The 18073-nt window shown below is 36.0% G+C and overlaps 1 long non-coding RNA gene across 2 annotated transcripts in view; it reads left to right on the top strand.

Moving 5' to 3' along the window:
• Positions 1-17686, top strand: part of LOC134736344 (uncharacterized) — a 393342-nt gene extending 375656 nt beyond the window's left edge. For both annotated transcript variants that reach the window (XR_010120300.1, XR_010120299.1), the window contains one exon: positions 17480-17686. This is a non-coding gene — a long non-coding RNA (uncharacterized lncRNA). The remainder of the gene's footprint in view (positions 1-17479) is intronic.
• Positions 17687-18073: the final 387 nt, after the last annotated feature.

The raw sequence follows: 18073 nt of genomic DNA, 5'->3' as shown, positions 1-18073 counted from the left end.
AGGTGGTCAGTTACAAAATGAGTATATCAAAATCAATAACTTTCCTAATATACCAATAGGAGTTGGTTAGAAATTTTGATGAAAAAGGAGATCTCATTCACAATAGTAACGAGAACAAAATACCTAGGAATAATTAATAAAAAGTGTCTAAGACCTATGTGAGTAGAATTATTAACATTTTATAAAGAAAATATATGGGGAAATAGAAATAATTGTTCATGTATTGGAAGAATTGGTAAGAATGCAAATGCTTCTTAAATTAATCTATTCTATCAACCCAGTCCCCATGGAAGTTTCAATTGGATATTTATGAACGAGAGCAAGAGGGGACTGAAAAAACATGCCTGCCTCTATTCCCACTTCAAATTCCTAGAAATAATACAAGCATAGATTTTAAAAACAAAATCTGTAACAATGCTGAAAAACCAGAACAGATCCTGTAGATGGATGGACATATGTTATAAGCAATCCCTGAAGTAATTAGTTCAGATTGGATTGGAATAGGAAACTGACTGTCTAAAACATGAACTGGGTAGTTTTTCTACACAAAATAGGAGCAGTGTCAGGAGAGGTTCAAAATCAGGAGTTGCCAACAGAGGAGAAAGAGGCTCTGGAACAATTCTCAGAGTAACTGTGTGAGGTTCTACAGAAGGAGAAGCTGGGAGACCCAGCAATATTTGCTCCTCTCAATTGTGCCAAGCAACAGACAGCAGAAATGTTTCCCCCTGCGGAGACAATGAATGAGACTTGGGCCTCAGAGAAAGGACAGTGCCCCAGGTTGTTGATTACACATGTGAGGGAGGGTCCTAATACTAATAAGACAGGCCTGTCTTACCAAGCAGCATGTTCTCTCCCTATAATGAATAGTGACAAATACAGTTGTCCCTTAGTATCCACTGGGGGATTGGTCCTAGGATTCCTATGGATACCAAAATCCATATATGTTCAACTCCCTTATGTAAAATAGCATATTTTCATATCACCTACATATATCCTCCAGTACAAGTTGAATAGTTTCTAGATTACTTACAAATAATAAAATGTAAATGCTATGTAAATAGTTATTATACTATATTATTTTTTATTTGTATTATTTATTTATGTAGAATATTTTCCATCTGTAATGGTTCAGTCTGCAGATGTGGAACCCATAGATATGAAGGGTCAACTGTATAGTATTCTCAGATAGGCTAATAGAGAATCTCAAAATAAAAGATACACACTACCAAGAGTCATTAAGTTGGTGGAAAAACTAACATTATGAAGAAAGCCATCAGAATCAACAAATAGAAAAATGACCAGCAAAGATCAGAATTAATAAAGTAAACAGAAAAAGAATACAAATATGTTTTAGAATCTTCTCATAAGACTCAACTTAACTGCACCTTATTCATTTTAGTGTGTGCATAGTGTTCTAGGATGTGTCGTATAGTGTTTAACCCTTACCTTGTTGAAGGACATTTAAGCACTTTCCAATTTTCCATTATTATATGCAGTGTGCAAAGATGACCCCTGTAAGCCTCTTTGAACATGTATGTGAATATAACTGATATCTTCAGAGCAATGTGATAAGATACTGCAACCATTAAAAAAGTAAACTAGCCAAATATATTTCTTAAAGAGAAGGTATATCAACTATTCTATGATAAAATATATTTTGGGTGGCATTCTTTAAACTTTGATGATTTATTACATACTAATCCCACCAAACAGTGGCCTAATCAAATAACTTTAGGAGATATTTGCAAATATATTTTTTTGGGGGGAATAAACATTATTCAGAGTTAGGTATTCTTTGTTAAAATCTTATGTTGATAAAGGCAAGTGTCTTATTACACATGCCTCAAAAATGTTAAAGCTATGAGTATTACAGCTATATTCCATGAAGTATTCAACATGGAACAGAATTTGGGGTCTCATTCACTGAGCCACCCAGGACATAGAATTGATTCAGAACCATTTTCTGACGAAAAGCTTGACTGGCTCTGCCTATGGGTTAATGGGAAAAGGAAATCCTGTAAGTTACAGAATTCTCCCTGAGCAGTTGAATTGCATCCTTTCTTCCGAACATTGTGTATTGTGTAGCTGACCTGGTTTTCTTTTTCCCATTGGCTACCTGCCACATTTTGGGTCATAAGTTCACACTATGATGTGCATTGTAAACTTCATTCCTGTTCTCTATTTATGTGCTTAATGTGATTTTCTTTTTAGTTCTTCTTTTGCTTCCCTTTTAATTTTTGCTATTTCTTGTATTTTAATGTCTCCTTATAAACTGTTTTAAATTATTTCTGAATTAAAGTGTTATAAAGATACATAGGTGAGTGGTGGCTAAATAAAAAATAATATATATACAACATGCAGGCCAGAAGTTATACTTCCTAATGAGTATAACACCTTAAAAATATTTTATCTCGAGAGACCATAAACGTATTGTAATTGATGTTGTCACTAACAAAAACATCTTTGAAAATTCTTTTTTAGGTTTTCCTCCTCAGCTTTTGGCACAGTATGTAAACGTTTGTAAGATTTATGGGTCATGATTGTAAGACTTTGTGGGTCATTGTGGTTTTTAGAAAAAAATCCCCAAGTGTTTCATGGTAAAGCCTGCTAACCTAAATGGCTCAGTGAGCTGGGTAATCAAGTTGACTTTTTTTTTCCAAATATACAGTATAAATACATAAAGTGATATGACGTTTTTAAAAATGTTCCTAAAAAACTGACATTGAAAGTGTTTCCCAAGGTGCAGCTCAGAGGAGTTTGCATGACTGTTGGCACTGTTAGGTGACGGGCATGCCCTTTGAGGAAGTCCGTTAATTTGGATGTATTTGTTTTGATGTGTTTTTTTCAAAAGCATCTCACCACCCCCACCCTACCCCCACAATCAAGAGAAAAAGAGAAGGTTCGGTGAAGTATTAGTCATGGTAATTAACGCATCACAAGAAAAGTACATATAGACTCCCACTCATTTTTAGGAAATAGAGAAAATTGCTTGGGATCCTAGGCACTTCCCATCATTCTGTAATTCACCTACAATAGAGGATAGTTGTGCTTTTTGTATATTCTGAGAGTATAGGGCTTTGTACCTATATTTTTATAGGTATGAAGTGGTATATCACTATTTTATAATAGTGGTATTATGTAGTTATTTCTGGTTGGAAAACCTGAAACCATTTTGCCACTGGTGAATGACGATTTTTGAAAATCTGCTCATGATCTAGTCTTTTAACTGCAGCCCAGCATGTCCCTTTTGCTGAATGTTTTATGTTTAATACAACTGCTACAGCACCATGACATCATAGAATGTTATTACTTGAAAAGGCCTTAGAGATTAACCAGGCTGTTGGACTACAGGTAGGTATAGAACTATGTGGCACAAGGGTTCAATGCTTTGAATTGAATTCATATGCCAGTGTTGAAGTTGCTTTAAGAACTACAAAACAAGCTAAAAATAATTAATACTGAGAAAGATTACTTAAGAGGATTCCAACTTCATCATAGGCAAGTGGAAGAAGAGATACAGATTGCCAGGACCGAAGACAATGGCAAAAGTAACAAGATAATCTGTGCAATGTGGTCTGTGTCCCCACCCAAATCTCATCTCGAATTGTAATCCCCATATGTCCAGGGAGGAACTTGGTGAGAGATGATTGACTCATGGGGGCGGTCTCCCCATGTCGTTCTCATAATAGTGAGTGAGTTCTCATGAGTTCTGATGGTTTAAAAGTGTTTGGCAGTTCCCCACCTGACTGTCTCTCTCTCTCTCCTGTCACCATGTAAGACATGACTTGCTTCCCCTTTGCCTTCCACCATGATTGTAAGTTTCTGGAGGCCTCCTCAGTCATGTGGATCTGTGAGTCAATTAAACCTCTTTTGTTTATATGTTATCCAGTTTTAGGCAGTGCTTTATAGCAGCATGAAAACAGACTAATATGTGGCCCAAGATGATTTCTATTTCTAGGTTGAATGATAATAAGATAGATAATTAAACAGTGAAATTCAGATATGATCATGCAGCAGTTCTTGTGAAGAATATGGTCAAACATTAAAGCAGGGAATAATGAGTCTTTTCTATGCAGATAGATTGCTGAGTTGCATGTAGAGTTTCTCCTGACCAGGTTGATTTGGAGTTGCCAAAAGAAGTGTTCAGCACTTATTTAAATTAGATTAAGTAGGATTAAGAATTGTCCTGTGGCACCAACATCACAGCCTCTTGACACTGGACTGTAGGATATATCAGAAAGAAAGAAGTGGTCTAGTTGGCAAGATCATCTAACACACTGATTTTACAGTTGAGGAAACCAAGAATAAAGAGATGACTAATAAAAATGAATCAAATTGTTGGGGCAAAGCTAAAACCATTAGCTGGGTCTTCTTCTGCTCCTATTTCTTCCTAAGGATTTCTATTCAGAGCAAGAAAATCCTCTTTGGTAACTATCCTGAGGTTCAAAACTTCCTGGACTTACTAATCTTGATGAGTTCTCTTAGACTCTACTTTGTTGTGATTTCTTTATAACTCTCTGCAATGTTTAAGATCTGCAACTACTTTTGCTAATTCTCTGTAAAAGAATTTTGCCTGCTATGATGCTGCTCCCCTGAGGGGTATATTTCTGAGCAATTATTCTGCGCATCCTTTGCCCTCCTGCTTCATAAACATCAGTTAAAGTGGGCCATAATTTAATAGAAATGAAAGCTGATTAACCCTACGTATCCTTTTCAGTGTTTGGTTTTTGAGTTGTCTCTACTTATTAGTAATTTACTTTAAAAAATGTCTCAGTGATGTTTTCTTTATTCCTAGAAGGACGTGTGTGTATAAGGGTGAGGAGTGGCATATAGGTGGGAGGAGATAACTGGAGAAAAGGGAAAAGAAGAACCATATTGACTCCTATTGTCTCTTTCCTGGGTCTTCAGTTTTGGGTCCCAAAAAGCTATTGATAGCATTTATTTGTATATAAGACCATTTATTTTAATATTAAACAGACATGATTTGAAATCCCAGCTAAATGACCACGGGTAAGTCACTTAACCTCTGTAAGATATTTTTCTTCTTTTATAAGATAGAGGTAACAATAGTGCGTATTTGATAGGACCATTGTGAGTATTGAATAAGATAAATGAAAAATTCGTAAATTAGTACCTGGCACTTAATAGGTACTCAATAAGTGTTAGCTATTATTATAATCTTCTACCTTGAACAAGTAAACTTGCTGCATGTTTAAAAAATGTGCTTGGAATATTGAGTTTGGCGAAAAAGAGAATATATGTTCCACTAGAGCAATTGGAATATAGAAAATCATAGTGAATGCAATAGAAGATGTGGGCATTTGGCCATGAATGATTCATAAGACTTCATTTGGGTCAGGTAAAGATGCTCATTTGATTTGCTTTCCTGCTATAATCTGCATGGAATTGACACAAATTGGAGTAGAGCCCAGTCTCAATGACTTTTTTAGGGACCACGTCAATGCTGTACTTTTCTCCTCCTAATGAGTTTTATCCCCGCTTCCCACAACCCCATTCTAGCATGTGGCCTGAACTGGAGTTGCCATCTTTTTAAATGACTCCATTTTCTGGGCATGAGAACTGTTGAAGAGTGGGTGCTTACATTGAACCAGACTAGTCATAATTCTCTCTAAAGCAGTGATTCTCAACACAAGAATATTTTGCTACCCCACAGTGAAAGACATTTGGCATTATAAACAATTTGTAATTGTTATGATGGGGATGATTGGGGGGCTATTGGCAACTACTGGGTAAGGTAAACAATGCTGCTAAACATATACAATGTCTAGGACAGACCTCACAACAAAGAATTATCCAGTCCAAAATGTCAATAATGGTGCTGCTGAGAGACTTTGCCCTAAATATTTTTTCATTAGCAGCTGGTAGATGGGGGTTTTATATCCTAAGAATGTAATATTAGAGAGTGATGTTTCTGCGACCATGTCCTTCACCATGTCCAGAAATCAGTGTAGAGAGAAGAAAGAGAGGCGCTTAACTTTAAGTCCATGATTCTATTCATTCTTAAAGCCAGTTCCAATTTCTTCTTTGTTTAAGGAGGTTAATAAAATGTCTTATTTTGTTTAAACTAGTTTAAGTTGAGTGTTTGTTACTTGGAACCTAATAGCTCTAATGCACTGGATATGTGTACTGAGTGCAACTCTGCATCTAATTTAATTAGGTGAGGATAATGTAGTAAAATTTGAGCTACTTCTTCTGTAGTGGTTGTTTCAGCATTGCCATCTATTAGCTCTCACCCTTGGGCCATTCAGTCTCTCAAGCTTTAATTTCCTCATTGAAAATGAGTGTATTAATACTATGTGTACAGATATCAAGATATTTTATCTAAAGTGCTGAGCACGATGTATGGAATATTGTAGGTATCTATCAAATGTAAACTCCCTTCCCTCGCATTGTTTAAATATTTAAAGAATAATTTGTTTTAAGAGAAATACTTTGGAGCCTTCCATGGTTGCTTGTTTTTGGATCTATTGGAATTTGGGATTTTTGATACAAATCTTGAGATTTATGGGGAAGACCGACTTGAATTATTGGCAACTGATATAAAAGGGATTAAAAACGTTGAAAATGTAAAACATTTAAAATTATAAAAATATAAAAATCTACAAAGCTTGTATCCAGTTGCGGCCAAAGGAATACGCATCTTTTCCTCTGAAGATTATAGTAAGAGAGAATTGACCAACTACCCAGGACAGTGCCTCCTAACGTTGAATATGTTGATAGTAATTTCCACTTTCCATGTCATTCATAGTTTTTCAAACTATGAATTTTTGAACTATGAAGTTTTTCTAAAGAAACTTGGTTTCTTTTCTGTTTGTTTGTTTTTGAATGTGTTTAGCTAACAGAATTCCTATGCAGTTCATATTTAACTAAATTACTACATCTTTCTTTTTAATGGCACAGCATCTCTGCCCTAGTGCTTTGTGGTCAATTATGAGTAGTCCTCTGAGAAAGCAAGATCAGATATGGCCAAATGGCTTCATAGAAGAGACTTTTGAAGCTTTGCAGCTGGAAAGATAAAAGCCTGGCAAGAGAGTTAGCAGGAGTAATATGCTTTGGTGTGGATCTAATGACCTAACTGAGTTTCCTGAAATATCTGAGGTCATAAATTTGTGGAATTCCCATAATTATTCTTTTATGATAAATTTAAATATTTGATACAACTGAGTTAGCTGGGTATGTTTATCTTAAGCCGTGAAGCAATATGCTTCAAAGTTTGGTGTTTCCAGTCGGAAAAAAATTTTTTATTCATTTTGAATGTGAAGTTAAATTCTGTCCAAACAGCTCCTGTTTTGTAGGTATATTTTTTTCCTGAAAATCTGTTCCCTCTGAAAATTTAAAAATTATAGCTCAGGGGCCTAAAATGTAAATTTGTAACAAGAAGTAGCTTGATATAGTACAGTAATTTTAGGATTTTTTTCTTTTTAATGTCACCAAGGACTTGTGTTTTGAAATTTTTTTCTTTTCTTTTTTTTTTTGGAGACAGAGTTTTGCTCTTGTTGCCCAGGCTGGAGTGCAATGGCACAATCTCAGCTCACCACAACCTCCACCTCCTAGGTTCAAGCGATTCTTCTGCCTCAGCCTCCGGAGTAGCTGGGATTACAGGCATGCACCACCACACCCGGCTAATTTTGTATTTTTAGTAGAGACAGGGTTTCCCCATGTTGGTCAGGCTGGTCTCAAACTCCTGACCTCAAGTGATCTGCCTGCCTCGGCCTCCCAAAGTGCTGGGATTACAGGCGTGAGCCACCGCACCCAGCCTTGAAAGTTTTTTCTAAACTGCATGCATTAAACAATAAATAATTAGTTCCATCTGAGTTATTACTGGCTTTCCATTTAAGCATGAATCCAGATTTAAATGAATGATCCAAGTTTACCATCATATTATGATTATGCATAAATCATCACTTCAGTTATGATGCTACTACATAGTGAAGTTAGATAAGTATACAGGCAGTAAGCACCATTCATTCCTATGGGTAACGTTGGTTTAGCTGTCTCTGCATTTTGATCTAAGTGAGCAGATTCTACTTAGAGAGGGGGGTGTCTTCTTTACATAATGACTCTTGTGTCAGAGTCAGATCCACCAATCATATTCCAGAAAATTCTACCCTGAGGTAGCTTGAATCTTTTTCAGAAACTTTGTGGAGCTTCTGGGCAGCATGAGAGCATCAGTGTGACCATACTGAATTTACATAACTCTAGGTAAAAGGAAAGAAAATTGATTTTTAAATTTGTCTTCCATACCTGTGTTATTAGAAGATTTCCCTTTAGATCTCTAGCACTACTGAAAATGACTTGTAAGCTTATACTTTTCCTCATTCACTAACCTGGGACTCTAGGCTGAATATCACTGGTTTATCAGAAAGAACAAAAAAGAAACCTTTGAAGACTGTCTTTCTCATGCCAGCCCAGATGTTAATAAGCTGGATGGTCTATGGAACCATTTCCTACCTGTGAGCAACTTTAGTGTCATCAAGTGTAAACATAAGGACTTTGAACTGGATGACACCACTGAGTCACACCCAGTACTAAAAAAGTTTGTTTTCCCATGAGGTTGCTTTCTAGGGCTATAAATCCATCCTGAAAGCTTTTATGTGTTATCATATTCTAAGAAGAACTTTTTTGTAGGTATTTTGCTAGCTCCAGTTATCCTCATTTATTTCATTACATTGTGGAACATCACACAGAAAAATGACAAGTCCCAAATTCTTTAAAGAATTGAGTGTAGGAGGAGAAATTTCCTCTCTTACAAATAGTATCTCCTGAGCTAATCCGCTTTCATTTATAATGCTGTTGTTAATCTCTTTGGGAATGGCAATCCATGTAGCCTGGTGAGGATCTGTTGAAGTATTTCTAAACAGTCTTCTGCTTTTTATATGTAGGAGACCACGGTTTATGCTATTTTTGTTTTTTCTCAAAATATAGACCATCTGCCTCAGAATAAATCAGAGAAGTTAAAAAATGCAGATTCCTCATAGTGTAACTGAATCAGATGTTTGGGAATCTTTATTTTTAATGACTTATACTAAGACACACCAAATAAAGTGTGCAGTAATCTTTGTTTATTGAAACTGTTTTTGGTGCATTCTATTAAAACCATAATTTTCCATTCAAATGGATGATACACATTGGTGAAGCTCCTTGGAAAACCATGAAAAATGAGAAAGGAAAGGTAAATTACCAATTTTCCAGCAAACATCTATCTTCCCCTAGTGTGGTTAAAAAAATCAACTTACAATAAAATAGCTTGAAAAATGACTTTAGCTACTGTTTATGCAGCTTTGCCACTTGCTAAGCATCATGCTAGTTATTCGACATATGTTTTCTCCATTTAGTTTTCTCCACAACACAGAGACAGGGATTATTAATTTCTTCATTTTGCAGGTGAGGGAGTCTAAGGCTCATGTAAGTTAATCAAAGTGATTTGCAAAAATTGTCACAGCTAGTGAAGTAGTGAGGCTAGGACTCATTTTTATAGTAGTAGTCAGACTTGAATCCAGATTCTATTTTACTGTGTAATTTGTGCTTTATTCTACATGTTTATGGTGGAACAAGTAATACATGATTATTGTTTTCTTCTACGTAGACTCCTGGTATAGTTTCCATTGATCATGTGATGACAGGTACCAACTTCAGAGGATCCTGCTGTGGTGGCGATCAGCCTCAGGGCAGCCACCTGCGGCTGCTGCTGCTCCGTCTGTTGCTCCTGCAGCTTCCATATTGTGTGATGTGGCTCCAATATTTCATATGGCCTTAACATAAATCCCTGCCTCCCTGATTTCTTGAACCTTTTTCAGTTTCCCCTACTAGAGTTGTTTGGGATCTGGTCATTCGTTCTTTAAATTGTCCTCATAACAAACCCCTTGCCTTCTGAGAAAAGGAGGAGAGGATGGCATTTTGACAGTGTGGGCAAAACAAGAACAATTTTATTTCCGGCCCAAAGTAAATTCAGTGGTCCTAACAAAAATCTGAAAATTTATTCCCAATATGACTTTAAAGGTTGGAGAAAGATATTTTGCTTATCTGTCCTTGATAAAATCTTCTATTTATATACAACCAGTTTGTGCTCAAATCTACACCTTCAAATTAGAATCCGGATGGAGTTTCATTGGCATCAGTAATATCTAGGCTAATTTGCCTGGGTGAGAGAGCTGTGATTTAATATTTAATGAGAAGTTTATGGTATTAATTCTTATCTCAAGCTACATAAATCAACTTGATTCAGATGAGACAATCACTTTGCACTCATTACGCAGGGCACTGCAAAATTGCAATGCCTTGATGCTTTTTCTCTTCATAACCTCATTTGTGTTTTGTTGACTTGACTTGAGGAACTATATTTTCTCCTCAATGTTCTTCAGTCTGTTTACTTTTGCAGTAGATCAAATTATTGGCATTTTTTCCCCTTTGCCAGTAACTTCGCTATTTCTTCCACTTGACTTTGGACTTGACCACGTGACTTGGCTTGGCCAATGGGAAGTCAGCATACGTAATACAAGAAATATGCTTGTGTATGTGTGATCATTTTCGCACCCCTGCCATCTCCATGGGAAGAACTTCATCTGATGAGCCCATGATCTAAGGAAGAATAGAGAGAAGTAGAGCAGCCCGGCAGATCTGCATCCTGAAGTAGAGCCATTGTAGCAAACCCATAGAGTTTAAGGAATATAATAATTTCAAGACACTACATTTTAGGGTGGTTTGCTGCATAGCAATAGCTGACTGAGGCAACATTTTTCGAATCTATTTTTATGGTGCAGTCAGGAAATCATTAGATAAAGAACCCAGAGTTTTGAATTTTTATCACTATTCTACCACTACCACTGCAAGTTACTCACCTTGAATTTCAGTGTATCCTTATTGCTAAAACAGTTGCACTGAGCCAGAGGAAGAAAGCATAGCCTCATTCAGTTCAGAATATCTCTGATGTGGAAATATCACGAAGTTGGTATTGGAATAAAACTTCTAAAACAAAGAACTGACACACCTAACTCAATGATTGTGCAAGCCTTCTGATATGAAATTTATATTTTCTTTCAGTAGGAAATACACAGGTGTTTGGAACATTTATTGATATAAAAGCAGGGGCTTAGTGTGTATCTACCATTTTAGTTCTCATCATATGTCTCTGGAAATCACCAGAGCCATGGATGATTTATCCATTCATGCCTTATTCTTTTGATTGTTTATGGTTTATTGGCTATTAGAAAAATCTAAATACAAGTGATTATTGATTACACAGTTATGGATAGAAAAGCCCCCATCACTGTTCTTTTTACCTCAATTCAACCAGTTTCACATTTCTGTTATGAAAATCTGAATGCTAAATTGCTTTCAGCTCAAACCAATTAGCTAATTAGATTTGTGGTTCATTAATGGAAAATTTCAGTGGTGCAGCAGCCTTTGGGCATAAACTGAGGTCCTGAATCTGTTTCTCTGCAATTGTCTTTGCTTTACCTTCCCTGTGTATTGTGTCAATCCCCAGGGTAGCTTCCTCATGGCCACGTGATGGCCACCAGCAAAAACTCAGGGCATGGGCCTCTATGTCTATAGCATTTTGAAGAACAGAGCTTCTCAAGATTATTTGAATAAAAGTCATTACCCTCCCTCTCTGGATGAACCCTTTTAACTCAATCACTCTAGCAAGAGATATAAATTTTCTTAATTGGCTTAAATCAATTGGGATATATTCTGTAGTTTGGGCCCTGTCAATCCTACTCAAAATCACACTGCTGCTATACAATGGGAAAAATGTGGGATGAACACTGGGGAGGTAACCACACTGTCCTCTGCAAAGCAAAGTACGTACATTTAATTTATTTCAATGTGTGAAATAGCTAAGCATATGTTTTGTAAGCATTCATGGAAATGGTGAACTGAGCTAACCCTTCAGATAGGAACATTTTGGAATCCAGGTGCTGCAAGAATTCAATTTTGCTGAATTTCCTAGAACTTCTTAAGGTTAAGCCTTGTCACTGATATGACACACTGGACTTGAAAATCCATTAGGTTATGCAAAACATTGCTAACTTGTTCAACAAAACGCAGGAAAAAGGCTGTTCTCATCTTCCTTTGGCATATTCTTCTCAAAATAAATACACTATAGTATTCTGAAGACTTGAGTAACAATTTGTTGGAAAAATAGTCATAATTTCCAAAGAGATTCATTTACATAACAATACTTATTTATCATTTAATCTTTACCAGACTCACTCCTAAGCACTTTGAAAATAGAAACTTACCAATTTTGTTTTCTGTAGCTGCTTTAGGGTGGGTATAAATTATTAAGCTGCTAAATTTAAGAGGACTTGATCTTAAAGCATCCCTTGCCACAGAATAAATATGGGGTCCTGAAATTTTAGAAATGATAAATTTGAATCTTGGAATTTTTATAGTTGCTTTTACTATGGGGTCCAAGTTTTTTGCTGTATTTGAGCCCACTTGACTCTACAGAAGTACATTCCCTATTATAATTTCACTGAGAAGGATATAATCCATGTATGACCAATGAATTAGAACAGAGGTGTGCCTGGGGAATTACTTTAAGTTTTATAAGAATTGTTTAGTCTACTAAATTTTAAATACTGTATATCCCCCATAAATATATACTCTTCCTTGTGTGCTTTATATATAATATATTCTTTAAAATTTATCAGATTATTTTGAATTGATCTTATGCTTTTTAACTCTAATATTTTCAATCTAAAATATTAAATGAATTAAACTCCCTAATTTGTTATCCATTATCTTTACACAGCCCTATTTTATTTCTGTATTTACTTAATATCTACAAAACTGACACAGAACCCCAAAACTGATTCATTAACTTAAATCTACTATGTGCTCCTTCTTCACAATATCTCCCTGTTTTATCCCCAGAGGCAATGACTATCTTGTTTTTGTGTTGCTGATTTCCATTATTTTATATACATATATATAAAAGCTATATATATATATATCTGTGTTAAGATGACTTACTTGCATTTTTCTTTGATTCTTTCATGTTATCAAGAAAGAATACTTTCTTCTTTTAGATGTGGTATCTATCTATTTTTTGTATAAGATATATGGTGTACATAGACATAGTGTAATGGTTACAACCGTCAAGCAAATTAACATAACCATCACCCTGGCATAGTTACTTTTTTTTTTTTTTTTTGTAGTAAGAGCACCTAAAAGTCTACTCTTGGCAAATTTTCGTATATAATAATGTAATAATAAAAATGAAATATAATAATATAATAATAACCGTATAATATTGTTATATACTGCACTCCAGCCTAGGCAATAGAGTGAGACCCTGTCTCAATAAATAATAAATAAGACTTCATGTGATATTTTAGGACTAAACATTATGGCCCTGGATTTTAAAATGTTAAAATCTACTTACTTGGGTAAAATTGAACTATGTAAAAGCTTAAGATAAATTTGTTTCTGTAAAAGCTAATCCAAAGGCAGATGTATATTGCCAAAATAAAAATTTGCCTAACTCACAGACTGTCTTGGGATGCTAGCCTGGCCAGGTTTGATAACAACAATCAGCGTCGCCATTTTTATTATCATAGCAGCTAACTTCTATGAGCATTAACTAAATTGCAAGAACTGTGTTAAGATGAGTTACTTGCATTTTTCTTCAATTCTTCCATCTTATCAGAAAAGGATAATACTTTCTTTTATGAGGAGATTATCTGTGTATGTATTTATGTATTTTTGTATATATTTAAGATAGGCAACATGATGTGGTACATAGACATAATGAAATGGTTATATAAGTCAAGCAAATTAACATGTCCATCATCTGGTGCAGTTACCTTTTTGTTTGTGTAGTAAGAGCACCTAAAATCTGCTCTCTTCACAAATTTTCAGTATATTTACAATATTGTTAACTATAGTCCTCATGCTGTGCATTTCCTCCCCCTGTCCACTCCTGCTACCCACTGTTCTACTCCCTGTTTCTACATATTCAACTTCTAAAGATTCTACATATAAATGACACCATGCAGTAGTTATTATTTTTTCTGTGCCTGGCTTATTTCACACAGTGTAATGCCCTTCAGGTTTATCTGTGTTTTTGCAAATGACAGGAAGTCTTTTTATAATTGCTGAATAATATTCTGTTGTGTATGTATAATATATATGTACCACGATTTCTTTATTCATTTATTGTTGATTGACTCTTAGGTTGTTGGACTATCTTGGCTATTTTGAACAATGCTGCAATGAACACAGAGTGTAGGTATCTCTGTGAGGTGCTGAATTCATTTCCTGTAGGTATACACCAAGCAGAGGGATTGCTAGATTATGTGCTAGTTCTACTCTTAATTTATTGAGGAACCTCCATACTATTTTTGTTGTACTACTTTGCATTGCCCCCAGCAGTGTACAAGTATTTCCTTTCCTCCACATCCTCGCTGATACTTTTATTTTTTGACTTTTGAATAATAGCTCTCCTAACAGGTGTGAAGTGATGTCTCATAGTTTTCATTTGCATTTCCCAGATTTACATGGTTTACAAATGTTTTCTACCACTCTGTAGGCTGCCTTTTCATTTTGTTGATTGTTTTCTTCGCTGTGAAGCAGATTTTCAGTTTAATGTAGTCTCACTCATTTATTGTTGCTTTTATTGCCTGATCTTTTGGTGTGATAGCCAAAGAAATCATTGCCAAAGCCAACATCAAGGGCTTTCTCCCTATGTTTTCTTCCAGAAGTCTTGTGTTTTCAGATCTTACATCTTTAATCCATTTTGAGTGGACATTTTTATGTATAGTATAAGATAAGGTCCAGCTTCATTCTATTGTGTGTGGATATCTAGTTTTCCAGCACTATTTATTGAAGAGCTGTCCTTTCTTTCCACATTGTGTCTTTTTTGTAGCCTTGCCAAGAATTAGTTGCGAATATAAGCTTGGGTTTATTTCTGGCTCTCTATTCCATTTCTTTGTTTTATATGTCTTTTTTATACTAGTAACATATTGTTTTTATTACTATGGCTTCATAATATCATTTGAAATCTGGAATTGTGATGCCTCCAACCTCCAACGTTTTCTTTCTTGAGATTGCTTTGTCTGTTCAAGGTCTTTTGTGAGTCCATATGAATTCTAGTATTGCTTTTTCTATTTCTGTGAAAAACATAATTAAAATTTTGTAGGGGCTGTTTTGCATATGTATATTGTTTTGGAGGGTATAAACATTTAAAAATATCAATTATTCAATCCATTAATTGTGGATATATTTGCTTCATTTGTGTCTTCTTCAATTCCTTTTATCAATGTTTTATAGTTTTCAGATCTTTCACTTTCTTGGTTGAGTTTATTTCTGAGTATTTAATTTTTCTATGCTACTGTAAATGCTATTGTAAGTAATATTTTTTCTTGATTTCTTTTGTATAGAGCATTATTGGTGTGAAGAACTTATTTTTGTATTCTACTACTTTGCTGAATTCATTTATTAGTTCTAACAGGTTTCTTTGTTAGAGTCTTTAGGGTTTTCTATATATAGAATTATGTCATCTGCAAATAGGGATAATTTTACTTCTTCCAGGGCAGGATTATATCTATTCCTGTTTTATAGATAGAAAACATATGACATAGAAGTTGAATAACTTTACCAAAGCCATACAATTAGTAAATGGAAGGTCCAGGACTGAAATGTAGGCAGGCTGACCCAAGATCTGGTTGTCAGAGGACAGATGAACATGCAACAGACTGCAGAACCCACTTTGAGGCACCTCTTGGTTTCCAACCACAAGTGAGGACACCTTGCTAGGGAAACTGTCCAAGTAAAGGCTCATCCATCATTTGCCTTGGGAGAGGCAGCTAAGCAGAAAATGCACTAGAATGGGTGTCAGAAGTACTGGATTCTGGCCCCAGGTTACTATGCAACCTTAGGACTTTGGATAAGTAACTTAGCACTTATCCTTTAAATGGGGATGAAAATACTTGTCCTGCCTCTTTTTAGTGGATAGTTATTAGGATCAATTCATATCATGTATGTGAAAGTGTATCATGAAATATAAAACTCTCTACAAATAGTAAGTAGAGAGGGGCTTGGGGCATAAATTATGTATGTTGAAAGAATTGAGTATTTTAGGATAAGAGAAGATATTTTGTGACCTTTCCCATATACCTTTTTCCATCCATTCTAGCTTTCATTCCCTCACCTTGTGATTTTTTTGTCTTTATTCCTACTGACCCATAAATTAAGAGATTTTTAAATTTTTGTGTGGGTGAGGGAAGTTCTGAGTATATTAACAAGACAGGGAGAAACTCAGGCCCTTGCTGAGATAAGTCATTCAGATCAGAATTCGGCTGAAAGTGTATGCAAAGTGGTTCCCAAATCAGTATCTTCAGTGATTTTTAGCAAAAAGTAAAGACACCTGAAACTGAGTGCTTTTTAAGACTCTCAAATACTTATTAAGGTTTCCAGCTGTCTTTAGATCATATTGTGTGGTGGTTAGAATTTCAAGTACTTTTCCGGAGCCTCCTATGTTGAAAGCTCTGGACAGCCTCCTCCTGGCATCACATCAGTGTAATTTGTATATTCTGATTCCCTGGTGCCTGGGGAGTGAATGATGAAATATTCATGCTGGTGACCATTCATTTTCCCTCCACTAAAAGCCTCTGCTATCATCCTCTTGAGAGTTATGGAATTTACCTGCTGCTAAATGCCTGTGCTCTTATGAAAACACCCAAATCAAGTTCACAAAATTAGGTTTCCAATTTGAATCAGCTTGGAGTGGATCCTAGATAAAACTATTAGAGTCTTTCCTGTGACTTCCCTTCATTGTTTTCAAACCCCCACCTGAAAACTCATTTGACTTTCTGTTCCCAGAGCTTCACTGTAGTTGGAGAAGTGTCCTTGTCTCATAGATTAATACGTTTGTCAACTCAAGTGTGATGTAGATATTTTTATATCTTACTTTCTAACATCATAAGTCTCATTTTGGACATATAACACTTTAGGACCTCTGAATCTTCCTGGAGGTAGCTCTCATTTAAACTTACAAGACCAAGGTCACAAAAGTCAAGAGTTACTGGGTGTGGTGACTCATTCCTGTAATATCAACAATTTGGGAGGCTGAAGCAGGAGGATCACTTGAGCCTGGGAGTTTGAGACTATCCTGGGCAACACAGTGAGATTCCCTGTCTCTATAAAAAAATTAGTCGAACATGGTAACGTGCACCTGTGGTCCCAGCTACTTGGGAGGCTTTGGTGGGAGGATGGCTTAAGCCTGGGTGTTCAAGGCTGCAGGGAGCCATGATTGTGCCACAGCACTCCAGCCTGGGTGACAGAATGAGACCCTGTCTCAAAAGAAAAAAAAAATCGAGTCCATTTTAAGTAAATAAATTAGTCACTCAAATTGGAAACAACCTGTGAACACTTTATACTGTAAATCTTTAATGCTATAAACCCTTTTGCAGTGTCAAAGGAAACTGGCTAACCCATGTTCTGCTATTTTCAGGTCCAGTGCAGCCAAAGGCCATTGCTCTTGAAATTTCACCTATCGCCTCAGACAAGCAAGCAAGGAATGAATAGCTAGGACTGTGTTGTGTGTTTCCTGTGAGGCCACATCTCAGTTTAGGTTCTTGAGATGAGTATCTAGATGCAGGTAATTTATCTGGGAGATGATCCCAGGAAACAGGGTTGAGGCAGGGGTACAACGAGAGGTGAGGAGGATAACCAACAACAGCAATAACAATAAAGGATGTGTTACTGACATGGCTACCGCTGTGGGATCTGGGTTTAATTCCACAGTAGACCCTCTAAGAAACCCTGCTTTCAAAAGACAAGATGCTGGGTCAAGTATCTACTGTAACCTCTCCCCCATTGTTTAATGGCTGTTCCCCAGAGTATAAAGTGCCCTACCCTTCTGGCTGCTCCTGCATATGGGCTAACACAGTTTTTGAGCTACGGAGGAAGCCCTGAGACAAAAAAGCAGAAAGAAGCTGTGCAACATAGTTGATGTGGCTCTCAATCATGTGCATAGAATCCTCCGTTACAGCTGCTTAGAAATAAGAGGTGGGTTGAATGGATATGATAGAGGCCCCAAAAGCAT

Source organism: Symphalangus syndactylus, chromosome 1 (genome assembly GCF_028878055.3).
Source record: "Symphalangus syndactylus isolate Jambi chromosome 1, NHGRI_mSymSyn1-v2.1_pri, whole genome shotgun sequence".
Lineage (NCBI taxonomy): Eukaryota > Metazoa > Chordata > Mammalia > Primates > Hylobatidae > Symphalangus > Symphalangus syndactylus.
Note: the sequence above shows the minus strand (reverse complement) of the source record. Positions and strands in the feature narration are given on the sequence as shown.